The 19,520-nt window shown below is 34.1% G+C and overlaps 1 pseudogene; it reads right to left on the reverse strand.

Moving 5' to 3' along the window:
• Nucleotides 1-10,033: 10,033 nt before the first annotated feature.
• Nucleotides 10,034-11,916, reverse strand: LOC124973790 (CCR4-NOT transcription complex subunit 4-like; annotated as a pseudogene).
• Nucleotides 11,917-19,520: the final 7,604 nt, after the last annotated feature.

Raw genomic sequence — 19,520 nt, forward strand, 5'->3', positions numbered from 1 at the left:
AACTACGAACATTGATGTGGCTGCTTCACTGTAGTATGCTGATTTTAAGTCCTTTGGGTATAGGCCAAGGAGTGGGATAGTTGGATCAAATGGTGGTTCCATTCAAATTTTCTAAGAAACTCCACACTGCTTTCCAGAGTGACTGCACCAATTTGCAACTCCACCAGCAATGTATGAGTGTGCCTTTTCTCCCACATTCTCACCAACACCTATTGTTGCTTGTATTTTTGATAACAGGCATTCTAATTTGGGTGAAATGAAATCTTAGGGTAGTTTTGATTTGCATTTCTCTTATTACTAGAGATGTTGAACTTTTTTATATATCTGTTGATTGCTTGTAGATCTTCTTCTGTGAAGTGTCTGCTCATATCTTTAGCCCATTTATTGATTGGGTTATTTGTATTCTTGGTGTAAAGTTTTATTGAGTCCTTTACAGATTCTGGAGTTTAGAGGTCTATCTGAAGTGTGTGTGGCAAAGATTTTCTCCCACTCTGTAGATTCTCTTCACAAGGTTCATCGTTTCCTTTAGTGAGAAAAAGCTTTTTAGTTTGAATCTATCCCAATTATTGATTCCTGCTTTTATTTCTTATGCTTTGGAAGTCATGTTAAGGAAGTCTGGTCCTAATCTGACATGATGAAGATTTGACCCTACTTTTTCTTCTGTTAGGTGTAGGGTCTCTAGTCTAATTCTGAGGTCCTTGATCCAGTTTGAGTTGAATTTTGTGCAGGAAGGGATAGGGATTAAATTTCATTTTGCTGCACATGGATTTCCAGTTTTCCCAGCACCATTTATTGAAGAGGCTGTTTTTTCCATTGTATGTTTTTGGCATCTTTGTCTAGTATGAGAAAACTGTATTTATTTGGGTTTGTCTCCATGTCCTCTATTCTGTATCATTGGTATACCTATCTATTTTGGTGCCAATACCATGCCGTTTTTGTTACTGTTGCTCTGTAGTATAGTTGAAGTTCTGATATTGTGATGCCACTTGCTTTTTTCTTTCTGCTATGGATTGTTTTTAGCTATTCTTTTAATTTCCATGTAGTCCAAGTTACTGTTTTTTTTTTAATCCACCCCCCTCTTTTTATCTTATTTGAGTATTTGTTTCTAAAGTCAATAATATTTTTTTAATTTTTCTTCAGGAAGTTTTTGTTTTGTTTTTAGCTTTAGTTTTTACACTGTGTTCTTTGAAATGCTTTGAGTTAAAGTTTGTTGAATGAGTGACGTAAGGATTGAGGTTTCGTTTTTCTGTCTTTTTTTGGTGTGTATTGGTGATTGAACTCAGGGTAGATTAACCACATCCCCAGTCCTCCCCAGCCCTTTTGGGACATGCTGACCTTGACCCTGTGATCCTCTTGCCTCCGTTTCCCCAGTAGCTGATACTATAGATGTGTGCCACTGCGCCTGCCTTGCTCTTTGTTTTCTATTTATCATATATTCTTTGTTTTCCTTTCATTAATTTTAGTAAGTATTTTTAAGTGTTTCATTTTATTAACAATTGCATATTTGCTATATTTTTTTAGAAAAAGTAAAGTTTTATTGTTTTGCTAGCAAAATAAAAACATAGAAGATTCCTGTCCCAGAGGCTGTGATATTCTTTTATTTTTTTAATTTATTTTATTGTAAACAAATGGGATACATGTTGTTTCTGTTTGTACATGGAGTAACGGCATACCATTTGTGTAATCATACATTTACATAGGGAATTGTTGTTTGATTCATTCTGTTAATTTTTCCTTCCCCCCTACTCCTCCCACCCCTCTTTTCCCTCTATACAGTCCCTCCTTTCTCCATTCTTGCCCCTCTCCCACCTCCCTGTTTTCTTTTTTTATATTTTCTTTTCTTTTTTTGTGTGTGCTGGGTTTCTAACCCATTGGTAGAGTGCCTGCTTAAAATGGAAATACATCCCCAGCCCTGTTTTATTTTTTCTATGACTACTATAGAGCTTATAGTAGGCACAATCTTCTTTAAAGTACAACTACTCTGCTTGATTTATTAAATAAGAACTCTGTGGTAATAGATCTCTAATTTTCCACCTTCTGTCCATTTTGGTATTTTTCTCCATTTTATTTTTAGGAATGTTGCAAAACCCATACATTTTAGTCAGCTTTTCCACTGCTCTGACCAAAAGAGCTGACAGAAATGATTTTAAGGAGGAAAAGTTTATTTTCAGGTTTACGGTTTCAGAGGTCTCAGTGCACAGATGGTTGACTCCGTTGCTCTTGGCTTGAGTGAGGCAGAATATCATGGCAGAAGCATGTGGCAGAGAAAATCAACTGGGGACATGGCACCAGGAAGCATGGAGAGCTCCTCTCCACCACAGACAAAATATAGAAAGCCCTCAGGCATGCTCTCAGTAACCTACCTCCTCCAGCCACCTGCCTATAGTTACCATCCAGTTAATTCCCATCAGGGGATTAATGCACTGACTAGGTTAAGGATCTCATTATCCAATCATTTCACTTCTAAACCTTCTTGCATTGTCTCACACCTGATTTTGTGGGGGACACCTAATATCTAAATCATTAACAACCACAGTTCATTGTTATTTTTATCTGCTTTAAATAGACATTTATCTCTTAAAGAGGAAAAGATATATTTATCCAAATTCAAGACTTGTTTTTATTAAAATTTGTTAGAGTGGGCTTGGAGAGGGACCTTTGTCATAGGGCTAGTTGAGCCCAGTTTACAAGGTCTTAGCTGAATGCTCTGAGTTAAAACCTCTCTGTTCAGATCAAAAATGTCTGTGTCCACTCTGGTACTTAAGTTTATAGTGTTCAAGTAGTTGTTTGTTAACTAAAGATTGATTCTTTGTCCATTGAATCTCACACATTGCTTGTCCATATATTTTAACTACTAAAGATGAAAGGGTGTCCCACAAATTACAGCTGTCACTGACTTCCAAAACCAGTTAGAGTTTCCGACTGGGTTTCTGCTCTGCTCAGATTCCCAGATTTCCCCATTCTGATCGGAGTCTGGAAAGCACTTCAAAAGCACAAGATTTGAACTGTCATAGGGCTCAGGTAATTTGTTTTCCCTGAGGAATTACAGTTCCTTTCTTTTGACCAACATTTACGAATTGTTACAACATGCATTTTGCCAATTTTTTAGTTGTTTATGGTGGGGAGTCTACTCTCGAACATGTTAATCCTTCATGGCTAGACTCCTTTAATCTTCTGTAAATACAGGGTTACATGTGATAAGAGTCATTCCAATCTATTTTATAAATGAATAGATCACATTTTAGGCAGCCTTCTAGCAGCAGTTGTCCTGCTATAGCCAACATTCATTTTCTAATTGTTCATTACTAGATTTTAAGTAAAGTAAGAAATGGTAGCTTTCTTAATAGTATTGTAAGTAATGCCCTGGACCTACTATTTTACTGGTTGCTTTTTAACGCCTACAGTCAATTACCAGAAACCTCTCACTGGCTCCTGTTCCTATAGTAGTTGCAGCTTTAATATATAATCTGAACATTCAATTTTGGATTATTGTGCTCTTGTTCTAGAATACTCCAGCACATATAGTAAAAGATTTTGTATTGGTTCTAACCACTTGGTATTCATAATATGGAAATAATTTAAGAACATGAGGCTCTTAAAAATTTGCTTTAATATTGGAGCAGAAAAAGTGATTGAAAATGGCTAATTTTTATATTAAGGAGACCTTAAATTACATTAATTACTTAAAGAGTGTTGCCAAAATTATCTCCCAGTTGGTTCGTTATTTAGGTCTATAGGCTTCAATTATTTTTTCTTAGCAGAATTAACCTAGTCTCCACTCATCATCCAAGAATGACCTGTCAGGTACGATTTTAAAAATTACACTGGAGTTCTTATTGCAAATTGCAATATACACTTATGAGAGACTTCATAGTCATAAATAGGCTTTTCATCTGCCTAATAAATAAAACCATCTTGTTTACCAGATATATTATTTCACTATAACAAGTCTTTGTGCCAGATTTGGCATTTAAATATTGACAAATGAGGACAAATAACGTCCCCTAGTTTTATTATTTCTAGGCAAACAGTACCATTATCAAAATATTGCGCTCTGGACTGGGGAGATATCTCAGTCGGTAGAGTGCTTGCCTTGTAAACACAAGGCCCTGGGTTCGATCCCCAGCACCCCCCAAAAAAAGATATTGTGCTTTTACTTAAAACTTTTTAAATGTCTTGGTAAAAGTCATTTATAGGCAAATATTCATATTCAATGTATGTTTGGGGTAAGATCGATCTTTGAGTAGCTAGAAGATCTTATGAGTCACAATGTTGGCTATTAAATGGATTTCAAATAGCTGTCAAAGTATCATTTAGTAAAAGGGAAGTAGCTTATATATTTTGAAATTGTAAAACATTTTTCCCTTTGAAATTATCAAATATCTAATGTTGCTAATGTAAAGAATTTAAAGTGTTTTATTTAGAAAAAAACGCAGTAATTCTTGGTATATCTGGCATGAGGAAAAACCCTCATGTTGGAGAGCATGATCTGTACAAGTCTGTTGGCTCTTTATAGAGACAAGGAGTTCTTTCTTACACCAATCCCCAAATGCATACCTGGAATAACACTTTTCTTCTTATTATGAAAAACAAGTTCATGGTGTTTATCAGGAATCTCTAAATTGAGCATCTGATTTCCATAACTTCCATGAATTCAAATTAATTTTGAACTTTAAAATTTTATTCGATTATAAGGTAGGAATTTTTCAAAGTATTGATTCTTGCCTTGAAACATCTTCTCTTTGATACCATTACCTTTTTTCTCTGCTGGACGTAGTTTAGGCTTGTTTGTATATTAAATGTTTATCAGTAATGCTTATTAACTAGGAACTGTTATTTAATTCTTATTTAAAGGGAATATGTCTTGTTAAAGATTAAGAGTAATGGGAAATTTAGTTAAAAATGCATTGTGTTAGGGATTCTAAGAAGTACAAAATTACTTGTTTACTTTTAAGGATACAAAGTAAGGTTTACCTGTTTATGTAGTCAGTTATAGTGTCTCATCTCTTTTCTTCCAGGGATATTTCATTATAAGGTAAAAATATAAAATTATTGATCTTAATGTTTTTGGGACAATTATCTTGTGACTACATAGTTTTGCTAATGGTCATTGGGTCATTAAGTAAAATTATCTCATTTTAAAAAATCTTTTTAAAAAAATTGTTTTAGTTGTCAGTGGACCTTTATTTTTATTCATTCATTTATATGTGGTGCTGAGAATTGAACACAGTCCCTCATACATGCTAGGCAAGTGCTCTACCACTGAGCTACAACCCCAGCTCAAATTACCTCATTTCATGTTCCTTTTTTAAATCTGGGAGAGTAGTTTCTAGGCCTCTTGGCATGGAATATTTTTATTCTTGGTATCTTTAACTGTACAAACTTAAAGGTAAATGATTTGTGTTGCTATAGATTTTTCAGTGATATATCTAATAAAATGATTTAAACTCTTCAATTTTATATACACTGAAGGCAAAAGCTAGCCAAGAAAGGAGAAAGGCATGTTTTGTCAAGAGATTAATACAATCTTAAAATAATGATATTTGACCAGTCAGATTTGGCCATGAAATTTAATAAATACTTCTAGATGGTTAATCTATTATCATGTTTAGACATGTTTCCAGTCTTTGTTTTAATCTTTAGAACATGTTATTCTAGATAAACTCAATCAGGTAAAATTGTTTACAAAATATTTCAGATAACTAGGATGTAAGCTGATGACCAGGCATGTATATTTTACCCTGTCATTATTAGTAGTATTAATTATTCTTTGGGACTGCAACCAGGGGCAGTGAGCCACACCCCAGCCATTTATATATATATATATATATATATATATATATATATATATATATACTTTTTTAAATTTTTGATAGGGGGCTTCACTAAGTTGCTTAGGGCCTTGCTGAGTTGCTAAGGCTGGCTTTGAACTCTGCTTTCTATTGCTTCAGCTTCCCAAGCCTCTGGGATTACAGGCATGGGCCACAGTATCCAACTGGATGTGGAATTTTAATAAACAGTGTCTTGCTAAATTTGCACATTCAGTTTTTGTACCTGAAAGATTACTGATATGTAGACTATTTAAATGTTGTGCTATAGTTGTTGGGTACGTAGATTTTGCACCTACATAACAAAAATGATATGGTTGATATTTATCCTTTTTAAAAAAAATATTTAAACTTTTTGAAAGGTTAGAAGAGAATCTTAGGCAAAGGAAACCATGGGAAGAATAGTGTAGACCTATCATGGATAAGGTTTCTTTGTATCAGGTATTGGACTCAGGGGCACTCAACCACTATGACACATCCCTGGTCTTTAATTCCTTTATTTTGAGACAGCAGAGTCTAGCTAAGTTGCTTAGGGCTTTGTTAAGATGCCTAAGCCAACTGTTAACTTGCCATCCTTTTCCCTCCCAAGCTCCTGGGTTTGCAGGCCACCCTACCCCACAGAGCTTTATTTTTTTATGTCTTTGCAATACTGGGTATTTAGAACAGGGATGCTCTCCTACATAACAAACCCTTTCTAGTTTTTCTTTTGAGATGGAGTCTCATGAGATGTTTGGATTGGCTTTGAACTTGTGATCCTCTTGCCTCAGCTATTGGAATTGCTGGTATCAAGGCATGTGCCACTGACTCATCTTTTTCTTATCATTTATGTATAAATAATTCTCTACAGTAGAAATTGCTCAAACATTATGTAAAGCATGCATAGGCTTAAATCACATTTGGCTTAATGATTGATGCTAACCAAATGCAAAGATAAATTTCAAGGATTTTGCTTTTCCTTCTAATTGTTGTTGCCATTTAATAGTCTTCTTTGAATATATCTGAATGGATGCTTACTTTCATGAAGATTTGCTAAGTTTTTTTTCCAGTGCTGAGCAGTGAATCTGGGGCCAGGTTTATGCTGAGCAAGTACTGAGCTATATCCCCACACCATCAGTTTTGTTTATTTTAAAGATTTTTTTAAAGCTTACAGTTTTATTGATGTAGCCTAGTTGTAGAGAGCATGCTTAGGATGTGTAAGGCCTTAGATTTCATTCCTAGCGCATATGCATGCTCTCTATCTCACACACACAAACAAGGCTTACAAATTTATTATGTCAGAGTTGCAACAAAAACTCTTATTTCTATTTATTTTTTGAGGTGCATGGGTGGTACATGGTAGTAATTTAAAATAACTTTTTTAAAAATGTTACAATATCTTAATGAATATTCTGTTTTGTCTGTTGGGAAATTTCTTTTGAGAAGGCTTTGGATTTAATTATTTTTAATGAATTGTTTGTTTATTTTCTGAAATTCTTGTTTCACTTTATTATGTATTTTAAAGTTATGTTTCTGTGGCATGTAAGTAATTTATCGTATTTTGCAACTCTTGCCACCATTCATTTTCAGAACTTTTTTACCCAAAACTCTGTATTCATTAAACTCTAATTTCCCATTCTTCACCCCCCACTAGTTCCTGGCAACCACTGTTCACATGTTCTATGAACTTTGCTACTGTAAGTACTTGAATATAAGTACAAACAATAGAGTATCTGTTTTGTGATTCGTTTATTTCATTTGGCTTAAAATCCTCAAGCTTCATCTATATTGTGACATGAATCAGAATTGCCTTCCTTTTAAAGACTGAATAGCAACCATTATATATTTGTACCACATTTTGTTGATTTATTCATCCATTGATTGATAGTTGAAACCATTTAGCCATTGGGAATAATGCTGATGTGAACATCAGTGTACATATATCTATTCGTGTTCCTGATTTTATGACTTTTGGGTATATATCCTGAAGTGAAATTGCTGAATCATATGGTTATTATGTATTTAAATTGTTTTAAAGTTGGCCATTTATTTTTAGCATCTCTGAAAAATAAGTTTTTAGTGTTCTATGCTTGAGTGTACAGTGAAAGGAAAAAAACACAGAGACAGAACTATTACTAATGCCACATTTTAACGTTAAAGTATCTAATTCAGATGAAGATTTCAAAAAACTAACATTGGCCAACTATACTCACTCATCAGTGGTTTCTCATTACCAGTGTGGCATTCCAAAATATCTTCTTACTTGAAATATTTGGATTAAATTTGATCTTAGATACTAATGGGCAATTTGATAACTAAGAAATTGGAAGACTATAATTTATTGAAGATGGACATGTAGAAAGTCAAATGAAAGTACATCACAAAAGCAGCTAAGACTAGGGTCCCCTGTCAAGTCCACACTATTGTGCCTTGCTGTCAGAGAGTCTCATCTTCTCAACCATTGTATTATATTACTATGGTTTAAGAAGCACTTCTGTTATAAAAGGCAATTCAAATGCTTCTTAATATAATGACACACTAATGCCTGCCTCTGTGCCTTTACTCTGGAGTTTTCCATCAACATGAAAGGTCTTTTCCCCTGCCACTAACCCAAGTTCAAGACAGTGCAGTACAGATCAATTCCTACATCTTCAATGAAGTCTCCTCAATGAGCATAGGCTACCTTGATGTCTCTCAGATTCCTGTACCATACATATGGTTTCCATTTCATACATAACTTTATCTCTTCAAGTATACACTACACTACTTGGAAATAGTATTTGTATTTTTATACTTCTTTTGTATCCCCACTTGAAATAGTAATTGTAATTGGGCTAATACTTTATTTTAAAATATTTATGGGCACTTTAGTTTTTAAAGTTACAAACAATTACACTATTCACTAATAATTAAAATGCAGCCTTTCTAAATGATTAAAACAAAGCAAAAGAAAACATAATTTCATTTTAATAGGCTGTCTTGAATGGAAGAAAAGTACAGAAATTGAACACTTACTATTTCAAAAACAAATATCACATAAAAGAGGACTGAAAAATTTTGCTCTGGATTGCCTACTATCTACCATAATTAAATAAGCTAATATCAGAAATCTCATCAATGTGTAAATCATGACATCAGGTGCTCTTAACTTATGTAAATTAACTTCCTTTATCTATAGCCACAACCTATGACTTAGCTATTTGTCTAGATCATGAGATGTTATTGGTCTGAAGGGAATACAACCAAAGAATTAGAGGGAGCTCTGTAAATTTATCTATCAATCTTGCTAAAGTTAAGAGAATGAATGTCTTAATGTCAAAGTATTCTAATATGAAAACACTTGTGTTGTCCCACACCTTAAAAGGTCAAGAGATAAAAAATAATTATATAACTTATGTATCAGGTATGGAATTAATTTATTGTACTTGAGAGAATCAGGAGAGGAACAAACTCTCTTTTACACATCATCACAAAAGCCCAAATTAAATGAGAACACTAATAAAAAGAATGATTTCCTTTGAACATGCCACCTCTAATAAATGTTTCAAAGAATCTTAGACACAAAAGTTCTGAAACCTTCAAGAGTAGAAGAACAAAACCATAAATATTTTGGTATTAAACTTGTGTTCTTACATATACCTAACATTTTCCCCTGTAACTAAAACCAAGACTAAAAAGGTAAATGTCTCTCCTTGAATAATTTCTTTTCCACACAAAGTATGTCTTTAACATGTTACAAAACATTAATAATCAGATCTCACAAATATTCTCAGACTTTATTTAGAGCATCATGTTGGTGAACATATCAGTCAAAATAAGTAAATTCCCTACAAGTTAGAGTAACTTTAATCCCTCATGTTCTCATTATCACTTTAAACATTTTAACCACTTTACTTTTATAATGTAAAATAAAATTTTTTGACTATGGTGTTGGATTTTATGGAATCATAGATTCAGAGGTCCATATAGTTATTTTTCTTTATACACATATGTACCACATTAAAGCTTGGTAATTACCCTATTAAGCAAAATGCTTCCAAACAATGACTTGGTATAATACTCCACCATCCTTACAATGCACAATATTACAAGGCACCTAAGTAAAAATATTTTAATTATGATAAAGACTTTTTACATAAATTTCCATGAGTAATAAATGCCTTCTGTTATTCAACAGTCCTCTCCCTCAAAAAAGAGAAGCATAAGTTAGCCAAGAGTCTTCAAAGGCTTTAAGTGAACCTATATGCTATTGGGATCCCTCCCAGACATGTGTTGTGTTGTGGTGGGAGATTCAAGTCCAAGGAAGTACTATTTGACATGGGGTTTACGTGTGTTTCAAGTGCATGATGCTGTTGTATGGAAAGGCCATCCAAGAATAGTAGGCTGCCTGGCCTGGAAAACTGAAGGAATTGTAAATTGCCCAGTGCTGCTGCAATTGAGGAAACCTTTGTGGCATGACAGGAAAGGTACAATTAAGAGTTTGTCTATGCAGCAGATTTAGGAATCCAGAGCCTAGACCTTTGGCAATTGTTGTATGTGAAGAGGAGTTCTGAAGAGATGTGGGTGAAAGGGAAAGTTTGACTTGGATGAACAATTCCTGCTCACTCAGGTCTGCTAAGGCTTTTTGAGTAACATCAAAAGGATCAAACCCCAAGTCATCCTCTAGTTGTTTATTAGAACCAAAGCCAAATGCTGCTTGCCAGTCTGTAGAGGATGATACTGGGATTTTTTCTGACGTGAAGAGTCTCTGTGACTCTGGTGCCATAGGTCAATCACTATATGTCCATGGGGAACTGGGTAAAGGAGGAAGCCTACTTGGGATAGGGTTGGAATGGCAAAAATTGTCAAGAGAATAATGACTGACTCTGTTACTGCCTCTTCAAATGGGGACCTTGTACTGTGATTGCATGAAGTTGTGGGGATACCTGGATTGGGTTTTGTTAAACCAGGTGGTGTTGAAGGTGTATCACTGTTAGGTTCTGCTGTGAATTACCACAATTTCCTATACTGAGAGAATCTGAAGGTTTATCAATGGGGCTCTGCAGTGGTGTCACTTGGTCCTTATTTTTATCAACTGAACCCATAGATAATTGAATAAAATTGAGATTAACTTATACAATTCTTGAAATAATTTCTGCTCATATTATTGTTGTTTAACATGAGAATTTCCTCTTTTGTGAACTTTCCTGCCTCATATCCCAATTCATGTGGATACATGCAGTCAGGTTTTGGACACTGTATATTCTGTGAGAAGTAACTGCAGTAGTTTTTGTACCTAGAGATGTCTTAAGAGTTCTGCCATCTACCACCACATTGTTGACACACTGTAAAGCTCTTAGAGCATTTTATGACCAGATATAGGTCATATAATAAGCATTGTCACTAGGATCCTGTGAGCCTACATATGATATGCTATTATTGATGACAAATTTTTTGTGCTTTACCAAACTTCCCAAAATATTCTGGTTGTTTTAAAACTTCTGGGTCAGCTAGGCACTGGAACAGACTTACAAAAAAGTTGAGGTTTTCTTGCAGGGCACATTGAAAAAAAAAACCACAGTGGAAAGTAGTTTTTCTGTATTCTTTCATTTTGTTCTCATTTTTTATCCTTTGCAGTTCTTTCTGTGAGAATGGTTTACAAACTTCTGGATCTTCTGGATGTGCTTTCTGTGTGCAGGACAAAGACCATTTTCATCAGTGCAACTTCTAGGCCCACAAAATCAACAAATCTGGTAGCCACAGGTAGGTGCAAGGGAAAAAGTTCATATCCTATATCTCAAGTGGCTCCACGCAAAGACAGCATTCCACAGGGTCTTCCTTAGCATCAGGATTTTGAGACTCTTCATGTTTATTAAATAAACAGTGACAAAAGTTTATACTAATTTAAGGGACTGAGAGCTAAACTTCAGAAGTTTGAAGACCCACCTGCCTTCCCTCACTTTTTCCTTAGTCAACTCCACTTGCTGCCACGTCCTCACAAGAGACCACTGAACTAGTGTTCAGGAAAACTCTTCAGAACCAGACCGGATTGCTTCAGCAAATCCAACATCCATGGCTGAGAAAGTTTCTGATTTTGGTCGATTCCATAGCCAGACAGATCACCATCTTTCATTAGGGTAAGACTTCCCGTTTTTAATTTTATGAGAAATCTTGTTATTTCCTTAGTGTCTGTATTATAGATTCTAGATTTTCACCACAATATTCAAGGGTTTTGTTTTCTTTATATCCTGACCAATATTTCAAAAAATTCTTTAAAAATTTTTTAAATAGTAGCAATGCTAATGGAGGTGAAATAGTATTCCATTGTGTTTGATTTGCATGACTCTAGTGACTAGTGATGTTGATCATCATTTGTGGTACATATTGGCCTTTGTTATAATGTCTGCTCAAGTGTATGCTAGTTTTTCCAGGCTACCATAACAAAATACTGCAGGCTGTGTGACTTAAGCAATCACTTAATTTTCTTATAGTTCTGGAGTTTGAAAAGTCCAAAATCAACATTGAGACGGTGTTCAGTTTTTGGTGAGGGCTCTCTTCTTGGAGAGTGAGCTTCTGGTGTCTCTGAAAAACTCAGTAATCCTGTTGAATCATGACAACCAAAGATCTTATTTAATCTTCATTGCAACTTTAAAGATCTTACTTCCAAATATATTGTCACATTAGGGAATAGGGCTTGAAGATTTGAAATTTGAGGGGACACAAAGTCCATAAAAAAGTACTCTACCCACATTTGAGTTCTATTTGTTGTTTTGTGGAGGTATAAAAATTTTAAAATATATTCTGGATATTAATCATTTATCAGGTATATGCTTTAATGCACATTTTCTCTTGTGGATTGCCTTCGTATTCTTTGATAGTGCTCTTTGAGACACTAAAGGTTTTCACTTTGATGTAGAATAGTGTATTTCTCTTTGTCCTTTAGTCACTTAACATCCATGTCAACCAGCAAATCAGTGTTGAAGTATCATAGTACTTATAATCTAAGTAACCCCTAACCGCCTAACATTACATCACAAAGGCTATCATTTACCTCTCTTCTTCTCATCACATACGAATTGTGTCGACTCATATCATGAGAGGAAAGATAAGTACAGTACAAGAAGATATTTTGAGATCACATTCACATACCTCTTGTTACAGAATTTTACTTTTATTACAATATTTTGTGTCTTTGGTTTTCATACTCAAGAAATAATTGCTAACTGTATTGTCATGAAGCATTCCCTTGTTTCCTTATAAGAATTTTATAATTTTAGCTCTTATGCTTTTATCCATTTTAAGAATTATATTTAGTATAAGGGAAGGGTCCAACTTTATTCTTTTATTTAGGCACATACAATTTTCCCAGACTATCATAAAGAATGTCCTTCCCCTACTGAATATACTTGGTATCTTTGTTTAAAATAGTATGATCATAGAGTAGTCACTTTTATTCATGAATAGGATGTTCCAAGACCCGTGGATGCCTGGAACTGTGGATAGTAATAAACATTGTAGATACACTGTTTTACCTATTTTTTGCAAAATTTCTATGATAATTTATAAAATAGCCACAGTAAGAGATTACTGATAAAAATAAAAAGTAACAATGATATGGTAAAATAGAACAGTTAGTAACAATATACTATATAAATGTTATGTGAATGTGATTTTCTCTTTCTTGAAATGTCCTCTTAAATCCTTCCTTTCATACAATACTTGTGATGAGATGAATTGAGGTTAGTGACAGTCTTTATTTTAGGCTATGAATAAGTGTGACTTGAACACAAGCACTGTGATGCTGCAATAGTTGATTGGATGGTTGATATGGCTACTAAGTAACTAGGGGACAGAAAATTTATATTATGAACAAAGGGATTCATATCCTTGCATAGATGATATTTTATTATAATACTCACAAGGGCATGCAGTTTAAACCTTGTAAATTGTTGCTGTAATTTTAATACTGATATTCAATATTTTTGTGCCATGTTTGACCTTCGGTAACTGAACCACAGAAAGTGAACCTGGGCAGGGAGGACTACTGTATAAGTGATTATTTCTCAACTTTATATTTAATTCCATTAATTTATATGTCTCCACTGCCCTCTGTGGCTTTTTTTCTTTGGTTTGGTTTTACTTTTTTGTGCTGCTGGGGAGGGAACCTAGAGTCCTTCCTCAAGCTATTCAGCTGGTCTACCAATGAAATTCAATATTGCTCCAATGACTATAACTTTGTATATTTTGAAATCAAGAAACATGAGTTCTCTAAAATTCTTCTTGATCTTCAAGGTTGTTCTCATCATAGGATCCTTTGAAAGTGTGAAATTTAGGAGGAAATGATCTATTTCTGCAAAAAAGAGAAGTGATTGAAATTTTGATAGTTATTATATTGAATCTGTAGATCAGTTTGGGTAGTATCAACATCTTCCATTAATATCTCTCGATTTATATATTTGTATATTCACTTTTGGTTAGCATTTCATCGTAAGAAATGTATTAGTCTTTTGCTGCTTCAGTTAACTTCATACTTAAATGTTTGTTCTTTTTTGATGCCATTGTACTTGAAATTGTTCTTCATACTTAAATGTTTGTTCTTTTTTGATGCCATTGTACTTGAAATTGTTTTCTTAATTTCCATTGTGTGTGCTGCTATATTCCCAGCTCTCCCTTTTATATTTTGGATCATGAAGAGAATTGCTAGTTTTTATGGATTTTAAATAACTTGTTTGTCCATACTGATGTTTATCATTAATTTGATTGTCTTAGTTAAAAGACTAAACATTTTTCCCTCTTCCTTTTTTTTTTTTTTTTTTTTTTTGCCATGCTAGGAGTCAGGCCCAGAGTTTTCAGCCTGCTATACTGCAACTATATCCCTAGTCCCCCTTTAGTTTGTTGTTTTTGAAAGCTGATGTTACTTTGTGTCTCCTCTGTTTGGTCCATATATGGAGGTGGCAGGTGTTGTGATCCTTGATAATTGCAAATATACTTCAAAGTGATAAGTTAGATTTTTAAGAAAGGGAACAAAAGAGTAAGAATATAAAAATACTTTTTGTTTTTAATATAAGAAAGAATTTTTAGTATATTCAGATTTGTGCATTTATCACCACTAATTTTAGAACACTGCAAATACCCTATGCTTGTTACTTGAGTGTACCACTTCTCTATCTTCTAATTGAACTTTAGATTCTATAGAATTGTTTGTATGGATTTGTCTGTTTGAATAGTTCATGTGAATGGAATTATATGGTTTGTGACCTTTTATGTCTGTTTTTTCACTTAATATAATAGTGGTTTTTTAGATTATTTTCTTTTTATTCTTACAGACTTCATTTTGATTTATTGTTCACAAATGGAGTACAACTTTTTGTTTCTATGGTTGTAAATAATGTAGATTCATACCATTCTTGTAATCATATGTGTACAAAGCATAGTGACGTCTCTCATTCCACACTTTCATACCTCAACCCCCTCCCCCCCGCATTTCCCTCTACGTAATCCAAAGTTACTTCATTCTTCTCTTCCTCCCAACCCCCCACCAACATTATGTATCAGCATCCACTTAAGTGAAAACTTTTGACCTTTGGTTTTTTGGATTGGTTTATATCACTTAGCATGATAGTCTCCAGTTCCATCCATTTACCTGCAAATACCATAATTTTATTCTTCTTTACAACTGACCAGTATTCCATTATGTATATTTACCACAGTTTATTTATTCATTCACCTACTAAAGGGCATCTAGGTTTGTTCCACAATCTAGCTATTGTGAATTGAGCTGCTTTAAACATTGATATGACTGTGTTACTGTAGTATGCTGATTTTAATTCTTTTGGGTATTAAATGAGGAGTGCACTTATTCTTCCTTTTCACTCAGAAAATTATCTACAGAACATTGGTATTTTTCTTGTATATACTTTGCCTTTCACTTATTTCCAAGGCTCTTACCTTCTTTTTTCTGGATTTCGCTTAAAAGCATTATGCTTCTTCAGGCATACTTGCCCCCCTTGTCAGTTACATAATTTGATGGGTGGATTACTTTTCCATCCTCTCTTCCATGAGAAACACTGAAAAATTCCCTTCTGACCACTCTAGTAGCTACTTTATTATTTCAAATCATTATCTCATCCATATTTGTCACATTTCTGACAAATTTCATTTTTTAAACTATAGTTCATTCTTAAAAGCCCAGATTGTCATCCAGCTGGACTTCCAGGCTGGGAGGCATATTGAAGTTTTGCCAAGTTTGATTTTAAACATTTCATTAACATTTTTGTCAAAATGTCCTAATGCAAGTTGTCTATTGTTTTCTTGGTATAGTTAGAATTCATTCTTTTAACCAATCTTTATCTATACAACAGATCTACAGGGCTGGGGAGATAGCTCAGTTGGTACAGTGCTTGCCTTGCAAGCACAATGCCCTGGGTTCGATCCCCAGCACCACAAAAAAAAAAAAAATACAGATCTACTAATAACATTTTTTTAAAATTTGTGAATATTCTCTTGAGTGAGGCTGGCTGTGAAATAGCTGTACAGTGATTTGGAAAACTTCATTCCAGGTAACTAAGATCTTTTATAAAATTGCATATGTTCATGGATCGAATCCCTAACACTGGAAAAAAAATCTACCCTCAATATCTATGTGACCAACTGTTTCATATTCCTCATGTGAATGAGATCATACAATAGGTATCTTCCTCTGCCTGGATTATTTCACTTCCCATAATGCTCTAAACAAAATTCCTCAAAGAGTCAAAGCACAGGAAAGAAGTTTAACAGACTGAAAGATAACAAATAATATAGCAAAAAAATTTATAAATTATACATTTAATTAGGAATTAATATATTAAAACATCAAAAAACCCAATAGCAAAAAACAAAAGAAGAGGGGGAAGGGAACCATATATCTAAGTAGACATTTCTTGAAAGAAGGCTTACATATAAGTGGGGCACAGAGTCACATACCTGTAATCCCAGTGGCTCAGGAGGGTGAGGCAGAAGGATTGCAAATTCAAAGCCAGCCTCAGCAACTTGTCAAGGCCTTAAGTAACTTAGGAGTCCCTGACTCTAAATAAAATATAAAAGGTGGGGGATGTGACCCAAGAGTTCAATCCCCAGACCCAGAAGCAAAAGAATAAAGATGTGCAAATAACCAAAAGATGAAATAATGTTCAACATCAGAATCATCATGGAACTGCAAATAAAAACCACAATTTAGAACCACCATCATGAAAACATGTAAATTCCTTAAAAAATTAAATATAGATCTATCACATGATCCAGAAATTCCACTACTGGATATATATCTAAATCAGTATGTCAGAGATATAGTCCATGGTGGAAGGAGTGACTATATAGAGGGAAAAGAGAGATGGGAGGGGTGAGAGGAAGGAAAAATTAACAGAATGAATCAAACACCATTATCCTATATAAGTGTATGATTACACAAATGGTACACCTCTTTCATGTACAGAGAAACAAGCTGTACCCCATTTGTTTACAATAAAAAAATAAAAGAGGTAGTCCATGTTCATCACAGCATATTCAAAATATCCAAGAAGTAGAAACGCCTGTCTATCACCCAATGAATGGATAAAAAAAAGTGTGATATATGTAAACAATGGAATACTATTCAGGAATAAAAAGAATGAAGTTCTGTCATTTGTAACAACATGGATAATTTTACTGAGTATCCTTGAATGTTATCTTCAGGATCACTTTTATCTTGCTGCTTTCAAGGGTATCTCTTTGTCTTGTCTTTCAACAACTGGGTTATAATGTGTTTTGTTGTTCTTTGTGCTTTGCTACCCACAGTTTGTTGAGATTCTTGGATTTGTAGATTCAAACATCTCATCACTGGCCTGGGGCTATAGCTCAGTGGTAGAGTGCTTGCCTTGTATGTGTAAGGCACTGGGTTCATTCCTCAGCACCACCTAAAAATAAATAAATAAATTTATTATGTACATCTACAACTAAAATATTTTTTTAAATTTCATCACATTTGAGATGTTTTCAGTCATTTTTCTTCAAATAATAAAACTGACACTTTTTTATTCTTCTGGCACTTTGATCACGTGTGTATTTTCCTTCTTAACAGTGAGTTACAAGTTCATTCAATTTTCTTTATTCTTTTTATTCTTTAGATATGATATCTGCAAATGTTTTTTATTCAAGTTTTGTGGTTCTTTTGTTTTTCTATTCAAATCTTCTGTGAGTGACTTCTTCAGTTCAGTAATTAAGTTTTTTTCATTTTCAGAAATTCTATTTTTTTATAATTGTTACATTTTGTTTATTTTCTCATTTTATTTTTATGATTTCCTGATTAAATGTTATTCTGTCTATATTTGTTTTAACGTTTTCTTTTTAATATTTTCACTTATGAAAAGATAGTTAAGATAGTTGCTTTAACTTTTATGTTAAAAAATTATGATATTTGCTTTTCTCCAGGAACAGTTTCTAAGAATTTTCTTCCTTAGAATCACCCATATTTCCTATTTCATTTTTATCTTGTGATTTTGTGTGTGTGAGTTGTGTTACTGAAAATTAGGCTATTGAAAAAAACAGGAATTTCTCTCAGTCTTTGCAGACTTGATCTGTGCTGTAATAGGCTTTGACTCATTAACTCAGAATCAGCCTGTGTAATGGCATTCTGTTTTCTAAGCAAACATCATGGTACAGTTAGTGTGTGACTTTTTTCTCAATAAACAATGCTTTTTAATATTGTAATTTCATTACATCTTTCCTGTTATGATTTAAATATGAGGTGTACCCCCAAAGCTCACATGTGAGACCATGAAAGAAAGTTTAGAGTTGACGTGATTGAGTTATGAGAATCTTAACCTAATCGGTGTTTTAATCCAGTGATATGGATTAACTGGGCTGTAACTCTAGGGAGGTAGGATTTGGCTGGAAGACGTAGGTTTCTGAGGGATGTGCCTTTGGTTTATGTTTTGTTTCTGTTGAGCAGAGTGCTCTCTCTCTCTCTTTCTCTCCCTCCCCCTAGCCCCTTGGTGCATGTGTTCTGACCTGTGTTCCTCCATCATACTTTTCCACCATGATACTCTGCCTCACCTCAGGCCCAGAGCAATGGAGTTGGCAATCTATGGACTGAGACCTCTGAAACCATGAGCCAAATAAACTTTTGCTCCTGTAAAATTATTCTAATAGGGTCTTCTGGTCAGAGAAGCAAAAAAAAAAAAAAAAAAAAAAACTGAGTAAAACATTACCCAAGTTTCTCTTCAGACTTCCATTGTACATTTTCAAGTATAAAAGTTTGCTTCAGGTAATTACAAGTCTTTACTCCTCCTGTAGTTTTCAATAGCAGTTACCTTTGCTTCTCTCATCTGAGACATGAGACAGCAACCTGTGCTTTGGGCAACTCCTAGACATGTTAAAATGTTGCAAACCAACTATGATACGCTGCCTCTCATTTGCACAAAGGAACTGGTCTCTGCACTGCTGTCTCCTATCCAAGACTATGCAATGCCTGGGAATGGATGAACAAAAATACACATAAAGACATGACATTTATTATTATATTTAATGTGGTATTTTTAAAATTTGATGTTTATTTGGTTGCTACTGACCTTTGAGTATATTTCACAGCTTCTGTGAGGTTATTGTAGCCAGTTTATGGTTGTTTAAAAAGAATGTTTTCATAGAGGAACAGACTTGGATCTTTCTACTGTGTTGTTTTGCTGAAACCACTGAAGATCTTTTCTTTTTAATTCTGTATAA

The sequence above is a fragment of the Sciurus carolinensis genome, unplaced genomic scaffold, assembly GCF_902686445.1.
Source record: "Sciurus carolinensis unplaced genomic scaffold, mSciCar1.2, whole genome shotgun sequence".
Lineage (NCBI taxonomy): Eukaryota > Metazoa > Chordata > Mammalia > Rodentia > Sciuridae > Sciurus > Sciurus carolinensis.